Genomic DNA, 13,294 nt, shown 5'->3' with positions numbered 1-13,294 from the left:
TAACGGGCCGACACCTTCAGATTTATACTTTTTAACATTTATATAATTGAAGAACATTTTAGGGTTAGTTTTACTCTCTTTGGCAATTAATCTCTCAGTCTCTAGTTTGGCCGCTTTTATTTGTTTTTTACATGTTCTATTTTTTTCCTTATAGTTTTTCAATGCTTCCGTGCTACCTTCCTGTTTTAGTGTTTTATATGCTTTCTTTTTGTCATTTATTGCTTTCTTTACAGTTCTGTTTATCCACATTGGTTTCTTTTTGTTCCTTAACCTTTTATTCCCATACGGTATGTACCTCTCACAATGAGATTTTAGGATGCTTTTAAAGATATCCCATTTTGTGGCTGTATTTTTATTTGTGAGGACTTTATCCCAGTTAGTTAGGCCTATGGCCTCTCTTAGTTGGCTAAATTTAGCTTTTTTGAAGTTTGGTATTTTTATTCCTCCCTGTACAAACGCTCTCTTGAATGATAATTGGAAGGTTATTACTTTGTGGTCACTATTTCCCAGGTGTCCCCCGACCTGCACGTCTGTTGTTCTGTCAGGCCTATTGGTTAATACTAAGTCCAGTATGGCCATCCCTCTAGTCGGGTCCTGAACCAGTTGGGAGAGGTAATTGTCTTTGGTTATTGCCAAGAACCTGTCACAATACTTAGTGCACCAATCAGTAATATCTACTTAGAAATGATAAAAAGTCAAGTTATATGTATTGCGAAAAAAAGGAATCAGATAAGTGGCTATTTTCGCAATCGCAAATATTTGATAACACTCTATCTGCATATAAAGAGATTAGTCGAATATCCATGTGAAATGTAATAAAATACACTGGTGTAATGTGAAATTACTTACAGTGATCATTAATTCTTCTTCTGTCTCAAAAGTTGCTTTCAACCATCTTTTCCTATCGCCTCAAACTTTGTGTAGTTGAAACTGGTTGCTAAACCAGACCACACCCTTTTTGCGCAAGCACATTATACAAATTTTAGTTTACAATATTTCACATTTAAAAAACAATGAACAAATACACTTTCAACAGAAATAACTGCAACTGTGTAGTGCATATATATTTTTCTTATTTTACTGAAATGCACCCCGCTGTGGGGATTCGCTCGGGTAGACAGGACAAGCAGGTGCACTATAGAGGCAAAGACACGTTTCTGCCCAAATAAGTGAAGTGTGCAGTGATTCTGCCTGTCATCTGCATGTCATAGGGACTCACAGTATTATTTCACTACCAAAGCAGACTCCCTATGCGTGTTACTGCAAGGCACAGTGTCCTACACCACCATAAAGGCTCTCTGCAGCCAGGAAATATCATTTTTTTCTACGTGAATGTATTTGTCTCGAACCAAATTTTTCCCACAAAATTTGGCGAAACGGCGAATCAATTTTTTTTAAACAAATTGCTCACCTCTAGTCATGAAGTGCATTTCTTTGTAAGTAGCAGGTGCAATGATCGGGAACTGCGGTTGCGATGCCCCCGGTCATTGTACCCCTCAGATGCTGTATTCATCGCTGATCGCTGCATCTGAAATAAAAATCGAATTCCAAAAAAGTTGGGACACTAAACAAGTTGTGAATAAAAACTGAATGCAATGATGTGGAGATGGCAAATGTCAATATTTTATTTGTAATAGAACGTAGATGACAGATCAAACGTTTAATCCGAGTAAATGTATCTTTTTAAAGGAAAAATATGTTGATTCAAATTTTCACGGTGTCAACAAATCCCCAAAAAGTTGGGACAAATAGCAATAAGAGGCTGGAAAAAGTAAATTTGAGCATAACGAAGAGCTGGAAGACCAATTAACACTAATTAGGTCAATTGGCAACATGATTGGGCATAAAAAGAGCTTCTCAGAGTGGCAGTGTCTCTCAGAAGCCAAGATGGGTAGAGGATCACCAATTCCCACAATGTTGCGCAGAAAGATAGTGGAGCAATATCAGAAAGGTGTTACCCAGCGAAAAATTGCAAAGACTTTGCATCTATCATCAACTGTGCATAACATCATCCGAAGATTCAGAGAATCTGGAACAATCTCTGTGCGTAAGGGTCAAGGCTGTAAAACCATACTGGATGCCCGTGATCTCCGGGCCCTTAAACGACACTGCACCACAAACAGGAATGCTACTGTAAAGGAAATCACAGAATGGGCTCAGGAATGCTTCCAGAAACCATTGTCAGTGAACACAATCCACCGTGCCATCTGCTATTGCCAGCTGAAACTCTACAGTGCGAAGAAGAAACCATTTCTAAGCAAGATCCACAAGCTCAGGTGTTTTCACTGGGCCAGGGATCATTTAAAATGGAGTGTGGCAAAATGGAAGACTGTTCTGTGGTAAGATGAGTCACGATTCGAAGTTCTTTTTGGAAATCTGGGACGCCATGTCATCCGGACCAAAGAGGACAAGGACAACCCAAGTTGTTATCAACGCTCAGTTCAGAAGCCTGCATCTCTGATGGTATGAGGTTGCATGAGTGCGTGTGGCATGGGCAGCTTGCATGTCTGGAAAGGCACCATCAATGCAGAAAAATATATTCAGGTTCTAGAATAACATATGCTCCAGATGTCATCTCTTTCAGGGAAGACCCTGTATTTTTCAACAAGATAATGCCAGACCACATTCTGCATCAATCACAACATCATGGCTGCGTAGGAGAAGGATCCGGGTACTGAAATGTCCAGTCTGCAGTCCAGATCTTTCACCTATTGTCACAACCAGACAGCTGAGAAGCTCTGACAGAAGCCTTTCAGAACCTCCTCCTTGAGTTTTCTTTGTTTTTGGTTTTCAGTTCCTTATCTCGTTAGCCTCTCTCAGCAGTCATGTAGTTGGACTGATTGCATCCCTTTAAATTCCTCCCCATAATGCATTAGTGTGTGGTTTATACAGCTTCCTGGAGTGTGTGTGCATGCTGATCCTATTTCCCAGTTCTTCTACAAGTTAAGTGTTGTACATTCATTTGTGATTTTCTGTTTGCTGGATCCCAGGTGACCCTGACTCCCTCCGTGTCTAGTGTAGGGAGCCGGTGGTCGTGTCCCTTCACTATTGTAGGGTGTTCAGGTGTTATATAGTCGAGGTACGTGGATATGCGATCATCCACCATTGGGATTATCGCATAGGCTGAGCAGTAAGGGAGAGAGCCAGGTCTGATGCAGGGGTCTCCCTGTTTGTTCCTTAGTTTTGGATCCAGTGAGTCATATATTCATTTTGCATTGTCTTGTTTCCTGTACACCTTCCGTGACACCTATAGAGAACATTTGGCGCATCATAAAGAGGAAGGTGCAACAAAGAAGGCCCAAGACGATTGAACAGTTAGAGGCCTGTATTAGACAAGAATGGGAGAGCATTCCTATTTCTAAACTTGAGAAACTGGTCTCCTCGGTCCCCAGACATCTGTTGAGTGTTGTAAGAAGAAGGGGAGATGCCACACAGTGGTGAAAATGGCCTTGTCCCAACTTTTTGGGGATTTGTTGACACCATGAAATTCTGATTCAACATATTTTTCCCTTAAAATGGTACATTTTCTCAGTTTAAACTTTTGTTCCGTGATTTATGTTCTATTCTGAATAAAATATTAGAAGTTGGCACCTCCACATCATTGCATTCAGTTTTTATTCACAATTTGTATAGTGTCCCAACTTTTTTGGATTCCGGTTTGTAAAAAATGATGGCTTTAAGGTGAAGATCCCACACAAAATCTCACTAGGTGCATGATGATGTCATCAAGCTGGCTGCCGTGGTGACAGCATACATCACCATGTACAAGATTCTGACAAGATCTTTAATCAAGATTGCTGTGGCGGCCTTTTTGGGCTCACATGGGTGATGTGAGTATGATTTTTTTTTTTACCGCCATTTCAGGCAAAATATTTTTTATACCACAAAGCTAGAGGGAATTTGGATACTTCGATTCACTGAATACTACATGTACCCTTTTAATTTGAAAGCACTGTGGAATATGGTGGTGTTGCATAAAGTTTTTGTTAATATTTTTTTTTTAAATCACAGCAAGTATAGTTTCATATACAGTATTATTACAATTGAGTATCATTTGTATGTCCAGCAATGTGACAAGTGAGAAAATACACAGAAGTGCAAACAGCAAAATCTATCAAATAATGATAGGTCACTGTTTTTGCTGGACAGCTTTCCTCAACTATCCATCAAAAGTTCCTGTGTGTAACCACTGTAAAACTCCTACTCCTATTTCAGTCCAATTATATGTTTTGGTCTGTCATTCACTCCCCTGGCAGTAATCTTTAATGCATTCACTGTTTCATGGTTTGGACAAGTGCCAGAGGAGAGACTGATGGACCATGAATGATGATTGGATCATAGTGTGACAGGGCTCTGTGAGTAGAATATAAATATTTGATCAATATCAACAACATTATTTTATCTAGCATTGATAACATCTATTGTTTGAAATATATTTTGTTACTATGTGTGTGACTTACAGCTGAAAATACATCATTTTACATAATATTTACAAATTCAATTCATGTATCTATAAAATATATTGGTGAGAATACAGCTAAATCTTCAGTTCAGTAAGCCTAAGTTCACATCGCGTTTTTCCCTATCCGGTTAACGTATATAAAAAACTAATATCATAAAGGAGTGCCTTAGACTGAAGCCATTCTGTTGCATCTGTTCACCATAAAGTCCCAGAGTATACTTTATTTTACCAGACTCTGCAGGATATAAGAACGTGGTGTGCTGCATTTTTGTATCCTTTTTTGGGAATTTCTATGGCAAACTGAGGCATAAAACGTGATGTGAACCCACCCTTAGTCACATTTAGTCATGTACTCAAGATCTGCTGAGAACATTATCCATCATTGATAGAACAACTGCTTTAACCACAACGTCCCTTATAACTCATATTCCTGATAGATCCTTAGGACTATAAATTTGAGCTAAGTGAACCAGCTCATAACAAACTGGGTACATTCCGAATTTCCCAAAACATTGCAAGATGAACCTGAAGCTTTTTAGGTTTGCTTTTGATGTATCCAGTAAAACGGCCCACAGCAGTATTTTACTGCACATGTCAGAGGGAAAAACCATGACGGAGGAAGAATAGGAAAGAGGGGGAAAGGACTTACTCTGTTTGGCTCACAGGCCGACAGACCACCAGGATGAGCCAATCAGTGAGGCAGCAGGAAGGGAGGTGTCCTAGGAGAATGACTAGAATGTCATTCTGAGTTCAGCTGCTGATGAGGATGGATGGGTGTAGCAGTCTCAGTATACAGTCAAAAATCTAACTTCTACTCTAGTGTCAGGGACAGTGTAGGCAAAGGCAAGAAAGAAGAATAATTATATAGATTAGGAAGGGCATGCAAAGCTTTCAGGCAGTAAGGAGATGAGGCTGGGTGTGGTTGGCACATGTAGTGGCTTCTGGCTGCTGTAACTGCCTTATAATATATTTGTAGCTGCTACAGAACCTCAAAAGCAGCCACCTACAAGAAAGAACAGTTTTGAAGTTTCTATAGGCTTATTACTAGGCTTATTACTAGTACAATTAACATTATGCTGCAGTGCTGACTGCTGAGCAAGTTATTTACATGTGTTCCAATGTATTATCTCCTTCTGGGCTAAATGTGTTGCAGTATAGCATAATCATTTAATGTAATAACACCATCTGCTGCTAAGCTCTTGTTATTTTCATTTTAGTGCATTCAGTGCATATCTGTAGAGGGAAGGGGAGATTTAGATATACCGTATATATGTATATATGTCTCCATTAAAATATGAATATATACATATATATTAGCCCTAAATGGCCAGTGGGGATATATGTTACATAATATATACATATATCCCCTGTATATATATTTGTATGGACCCAGTATTTGCCCATGTGTCCCCTGTAGGTGTATGTGGGCACAGTATGTGGATATATATATATATATATATATATAGATATACATATATGCCCCAGTATTATATACATATCTATATATATTTATTGTGCTGTCCATGTATGCCCCAGGTATAATTGGCTGTATATATATATATATATATATATATATATATATATATATATTTTAGAGAGAGAGATGTATGTATGCCCCAGTTAATATACTTATATATTTAAATGTGGCCCAATAATGTCATGCTGATTAATCCTCCTGCAGGCGCATACCATACCACTTCAAGAGACAGATGATCAATAAATCCTCTGCCTTTTGATATGCTTTGCATTACAGAGACAGGGGAACAAAAGGCTCCTCTGCCTTTGTATGCCACGGACCTCTGGTGCTGTTTTTACAGCGCCAGAGATTCGCAATCACTTCACAGGTAGGAGGATCAAAGCATCCCCCCACCTGGAAGAGTGTGCCAGGACGTGCGGGCTGGTGCGATGATGTCATATCAAAGTGCCAGCCAACGTGGACTTTGCCACTCGGGAGTAAGTGCTGCTGGATTTAAATAGTCCGGCGGCGCTGCGCTCATCAGTTGAGCCGAACAGCCCTTGACAAGCGAGGATCATCCCCAAAGTCAAGCAACCCCTGGAAAATGAGCTGGCTGAGTATTCTATAACCCTATACCACCAACATACCCTTTGTTTAACCCTTTGTTTAATAACCCCTTATATCCTACCCTGCATTACCCTTACACAATATTAACCCCTGAACCACCAATAGCATTACTAGAACCCTTTCCTTAAACCAACAATAGCATTCAACCCCTGCCCTATCCCTGATATCCTTAACCCTTTCTTGCATTATATTGACCCCTGCAATACCCCTGCCCTTTGCTGCCTATATCCCTGGCCTGCATTATTCTGTAATTAACCCTTGCAGGATGACTCCTGTAACCCCTAATTGTGTTTAACCCCTTGTTTTCCCCATAGGGAAAGTATAGAGCCAGGAGGGTGGGCACTGCTATTTATGCGTATGTAAGTGTATATTTAGAAAGTTTGTGGGGTGGAATTGTAATTAGGAGTGTTGTGTTAGTGTAGTTAGGTTTAGCTGTGTTATAGATGGATATAAATATACAGTACAGACCAAAAGTTTGGACACACCTTCTCATTCAAAGAGTTTTCTTTATTTTCATGACTATGAAAATTGTAGATTCACACTGAAGGCATCAAAACTCTGAATTAACACATGTGGAATTATATACATAACACAAAAGTCTGAAACAAATGAAAATATGTCATATTCTAGGTTCTTCAAAGTAGCCACCTTTTGTTTTGATTACTGCTTTGCACACTCTTGGCATTCTCTTGATGAGCTTCAAGAGGTAGTCACCTGAAATGGTTTTCACTTCACAGGTGTGCCCTGTCAGGTTTAATAAGTGTGATTTCTTGCCTTATAAATGGGGTTGGGACCATCAGTTGCGTTGTGGAGAAGTCAGGTGGATACACAGCTGATAGTCCTACTGAATAGACTGTTAGAATTTGTATTATGGCAAGAAAAAAGCAGCTAAGTAAAGAAAAACAAGCGGCCATCATTACTTTGAGAAACTAAGGTCAGTCAGTCCGAAAAATTGGGAAAACTTTGAAAGTGTCCCCAAGTGCAGTCACAAAAACCATCAAGCGCTACAAAGGAACTGGCTCACATGCAGAACGCCCCAGGAAAGGAAGACCAAGAGTCACCTCTGCTGCGGAGGATAAGTTCATCCGAGTCACCAGCCACAGAAATCGCAGGTTAACAGCAGCTCAGATTAGAGACCAGGTCAATGCCACACAGAGTTCTAGCAGCAGACACATCTCTAGAACAACTGTTAAGAGGAGACTGTGTGAATCAGGCCTTCATGGTAGAATATCTGCTAGGAAACCACTGCTAAGGACAGGCAACAAGCAGAAGAGACTTGTTTGGGCTAAAGAACACAAGGAATGGACATTAGACCAGTGGAAATCTGTGCTTTGGTCTGATGAGTCCAAATTTGAGAACTTTGGTTCCAACCACCATGTCTTTGTGTGACGCAGAAAAGGTGAACGGATGGACTCTACATTCCTGGTTCCCACCGTGAAGCATGGAGGAGGAGGTGTGATGGTGTGGGGGTGCTTTGCTGGTGACACTGTTGGGGATTTATTCAAAATTGAAGGCATACTGAACCAGCATGGCTACCACAGCATCTTGCAGCGGCATGCTATTCCATCCAGTTTGCGTTTAGTTGGTCCATCATTTATTTTTCAACAGAACAATGACCCCAAACACACCTCCAGGCTGTGTAAGGGCTATTTGACCATGAAGGAGAGTGATGGGGTGCTGCGCCAGATGACCTGGCCTCTACAGTCACCGGACCTGAACCCAATCAAGATGGTTTGGGGTGAACTGGACCGCAGAGTGAAGTCAAAAGGGCCAACAAGTGCTAAGCATCTCTGGGAACTCCTTCAAGACTGTTGGAAGACCATTTCAGGTGACTACCTCTTGAAGCTCATCAAGAGAATGCCAAGAGTGTGCAAAGCAGTAATCAAAGCAAAAGGTGGCTACTTTGAAGAACCAAGAATATGACATATTTTCAGTTGTTTTACACTTTTTTGTTATGTATATAATTCCACATGTGTTAATTCATAGTTTTGATGCCTTCAGTGTGAATCTGCAATTTTCATAGTCATATGAGAAAACATATAAGAAAACTCTTTGAATGAGAAGGTGTGTCCAAACTTTTGGTCTGTACTGTATGTCAAATGCCTAATTCAAACCCCTGTATGTATAGGGGGATCATACACGCCCTGAACCAGTGTAGGCCTGAAGTAAATATATCTTTGCACAAAATGGCTGTATTTCAAATGGCTGTATTTCAAATGCCTAATTCAAACCACTGTATGTAGAGGGAGTTTCTCACAGGGCCTGAACCAGTGTAGGCCTGATTTCAATATTGGTGCATCAAATGGTGGTATTTAAAATCTCTGTATGCAAACCAAATGTATTAAGGGTGTATCTCACAATGACATCTGCATCAAAGGCTGCCAACTAAATTTTTTGTGCCCAAATGAGTGTTTGTTTAAAAACTGAATTTGACAGCAGTATATAAGCCTGTAATTTCACACGTGCTGATGCTGCAAGGCCTGAAAATAGTGTTCTTTGTTAAGTGTGTTTTTCAATCCCCAGAAAATGATAGGTTTATTTCTACCTTAAATTGCACACTGACTAATACAGATGTTGTAGTTTGCCCCAAAAAAAATGTTGATTTGCAATGCCACAAAAGGTCAGATACAGTGCTGGTGCACTGAGCATGCATAAAATGTCCGCCACCCATCTAACTAACAGAATTCTAAAAGTTAGTATTTTTTGGTCAATGAGCTCAGGGCAGGGTAAAACGATAGTGCCCTGCACCCACACAACTATTTGTCTGTAGATCGCTGAGTTAGATTCTCTCCTATGCTCTCTGTGATCTATGCTCTCCCTGAAATCACAAGTCCAGCAGCATCCTCTCCCTACACTTGTAACAGCAGAGTAACGTGCAGCGCTACATGACTCAAGATTATATAGAGCCTGGGTCACATGCTGCTCTGGCCAATCACAGCCATGCCATTAGTAGGCATGGCTGTGATGGCATCTTGTGGCAAGTAGTATGACGCTTGTTGATTGGCTGCTGTGCAGCCTTTCAAAAAGCGCCAAGAAAGCGCCTAACACCGAACCCGAACTTTTACAGAAATGTCTGGGATCCCAAAATCCTAAAGTTCGGTACGAACCTGAACTTTACAGTTCGGGTTCACTCAACCCTACTCAGGGGAAGTTGTTTGTTCCCTCCGAATTGCGTCACAAGGTGTTCGAGGAACATCACTGTACAGTGCTTGCTGGGCACCCTGGGAGTAAATCGACTGTCAATCTCATCTCTCGCAGATTCTGGTGGCCGGGGTTGTGTAAGTGTATTGAGGACTATGTGTCAGCCTGTAGTACCTGTGCACGTGCTAAGTAGTGATGTCGCGAACATAAAATTTTCCGTTCGTGGACAGCGAACGCAAATTTCCTCAAATGTTTGCGAACTTGCGACCCGGGCGAACCGCAATAGACTTCAATAGGAAGGCGAATTTTAGAACCCACAGGGACTCTTTCTGGCCACAATAGTGATGGAAAAGTTGTTTCAAGGGAACTAACACCTGGACTGTAGTATGCCGGAGGGAGATCCATGGCAAAACTCCCATGGAAAATTATGTAGTTGACGCAGAGTGTGGCAAGTTGAAATCGCGATGCGATTAATATAACCTGCATTAATTGCATTGCGATTACAACTTTCTCAAATCCGACAGTACATAGAGCCATTACCATGGTGATGGGGATGCTCCATGAGCACGGAAGTCGGCAGAAGCTCTAAGTTAAAATCGCAATGCGATTTATAGAACTTGAATTAATCGCATTGCGATTTCAACTTAGAGCATCTGCTGACTTCCGTGCTCATGGAGCGTCCCCATCACCATGGGAACAGCTCCATGCTAGAATGTACTGTCAGATTTGAGAAAGTTGAAATCACAATGCGATTAATTCAAGTTCTATAAATCGCATTGCTAGAACTTGCTATAATATAACGAAGATTGAGAATATAGTGCTATATTCGTTATATTCGTCAATTCTAGCAATACAACCATAGGGAACTTAGCTCTAAGTTGAATTCGCAATGTGATTAATGTAACCTGCATTAATTGCATTGCGTTTACAACTTAGATCTGAGTTCCTAATGGTTGTATTGCTAGAATTGACAACGAATATAGCACTATACTCTCAATCTTCGTTATATTCTAGCAATATAACCATTAGGAACCCAGCTCTAAGTTGTAATTGCAATGGGATTAATATAACCTGTATTAATCACATTGCGATTGCAACTTTGTGACACTGCAGCTTCAGAATTAATCTAAGATGGATGCTGTCCTTGCTTTTCGATAGGTGGTGGGAGGGTCTGGGAGGGAGGGTATGCTGATTGGCTGGAATGTGTCTGCTGACTGTGAGGTACAGGGTCAAAGTTTGCTCAATGATGATGTATAGGAGGCGAACCGAACATCGCATATGTTCGCCCTCCGTGGAGAACGCAAACATGTGATATTCGCCGGCGAATAGTTCGGGCCATCTCTAGTGCTAAAGTGACACATACTCGGCCTTCCGGATCTCTGCCGATTTGTTGTTTACTAGGCCTCAGCGAGACGCTGGTTCACTCACCAGGGAAGCAGGGGGCTGTCTTTTCCCTGTCATTACCATTAGGGCATCCGAGGGCCACCAGGGTTTTCTAGGTTCCTGTGTATGGGCATTTCTACCATCGAGAGGTGCCCATACGGATAGGAGTTAGGTACAGTTGCAGGGTTTTATAGGTGGTGACCCTTTTCCTTCCCTAGTCGTGAGGTCTAGTGTCTTTTCCCTTTCTTCTTGTTGTCTTTTTGTGTTCTCCCCTATTACATCTGTGACAGTTATGTCAATTGCTGGTTATGCCAATTAAAGGGGGAATTTGCCTGGAGGGATGAAAGAGTTGGGGGGGGGGGGGGGAGAGGCCGACATGAAGTTCTTGTGACTTCGAAGGGTTGACTTTGAAATTAGATAGGGATCCAAAGTGACTGAGTTTTGACAGTATGATAGGCATGGATTTGCATGGGTTTGTTGTGAGAATCAATAAATCATCAGCAAATGCTGCTCATTTAAGTTCAGAACCATCAACCAGCAGGCCCCTAATCTCGCTATCTTGTCTGAGAGCTTGTAGGAGTGTCTCCATCACTAGGACAAAGAGGAGGGGAGAAAGTGGGCATCCCTGCCTCGTTCCGTTTCTAATTGTGAAACAGGAGGATAGGATCCCATTGATCGACATGGATGCCGATGAGTAAGAGTACATGGAAAACAGAAAAAGGCTCTGGTATTTGAAATCTAGATAGAGTCACCCTGATATATGTCCAGTCAACCCTGTCAAATGCTTTTTCAGCTTCCGTGCCAATCAATCAAGACCAGAGGAGTAGATTTGTGTGAGGCATAATATAGGGCATTTAAGATCTTAGTGGTGTTATCCTTCTCCTCACGTCCCTTGATGAATGCCACCTGATCTGGATGGATCAGGTTAGGTAGAAAGCTTTGTAGTCTAATGGCAACCATCTTGGCTAAACGTTTTAGGTCTACATTAAGTAGGGATATTGGGCGGTACTTGGAGCAAGAACAGGGATTCTTGCCAACTTTGGGGATAATTGTAATGGTGGCCTTGTCATGTCTGCAGTAATGGGGTGAACATGGCAAGATTACAAATTGGAAGTAGGAAGGGGAGAAGGGTGTCTTTGAAAGCTGAGTAATAGGATATGGGAAGTCCATCAGGGCCTAGGCATTTTGCTTTAGGGGTTCAATTAATGGCTGTTATTAATTCTATGGAAGTAAATGGCTTAGCCAAAGATTCTCGTTGTGATGGGGACAGGGATGGGAGACTAAGGCTATCAAGAAATGAGTTAATATTGGCCTCTCTCCTCTGGGATCGGTTTGGAGGTTTGGAAGTTTGAAGGGGGGGGAGGTTATAAAGTGACTCATAGAAAAGTCAGAATTGTTCGACAATCTCTTCTGCTTTAAATAAATGGGTACCCTGGGGGGATTTGATGTTCTGAATGTAACAGTAGTTTTGTCTCTGTTTTATTCTTAGCATCATGAACTTTGAAGCCTTGTTACCATGGGCAAAGACTTCAAGAAAAACTTGGCTGATCGTTCGTTGAGAGGGTTTTTCAATTCTGTTCTAAGAGAGGAAAGTTCCAAAAGTTGCTGAGAAAGTAAAGATTGTTTGTGAGCTTTTTCTAATATGTGTATTTTTGATACTAAGGTAGTACATTTTTTCTCAGATTCCTTTTTGAGCAAAGAACAGAGACTAATTAATCTATCTCTAATGCAGACTTTATGAATATCTGAGGATCTGAGGGGGATATTCCTGGGGTATTATTGATTGAAAAATATTTCTCGAGGTAGGAGGATAATTGGGATTTAATTTTGGTATTGCTCAACAATGACTCATTAAACCTCCAATTTGTGTTCGTACCAGACCTGGAAACAGGACGAATGTCACAGAATACTGGGGAGTGATCAGATAGTGTCATGTCACTTATCCAGGAGGATAGGCACAACTGCAAGTGTTCCTTTGATACAAAGATGTAATCTATCCTGCTGTACAAGTTGTTTGCTGGAGAGTAGAAAGAATAATCAAGCAATTCAGGATTAAGGCAGCGCCAAACATCTAGAACACCTAAATTGTAGAGTTTTACTTGTAGTGATTTGAGTGCTTTTGAGGAGACAGAAGATTTCTTTGAGGAGGTGTCAATGAGTGGATTGAGGGCTAGGTTAAAATCCACAGCCATAATCAGAATTCCCTCTCTGTGGGTTTCTACTAG

This window comes from Bufo gargarizans, chromosome 5 (assembly GCF_014858855.1).
Source record: "Bufo gargarizans isolate SCDJY-AF-19 chromosome 5, ASM1485885v1, whole genome shotgun sequence".
Classification (NCBI taxonomy): Eukaryota; Metazoa; Chordata; class Amphibia; order Anura; family Bufonidae; genus Bufo; species Bufo gargarizans.
This window is presented reverse-complemented; position numbering follows the sequence as displayed.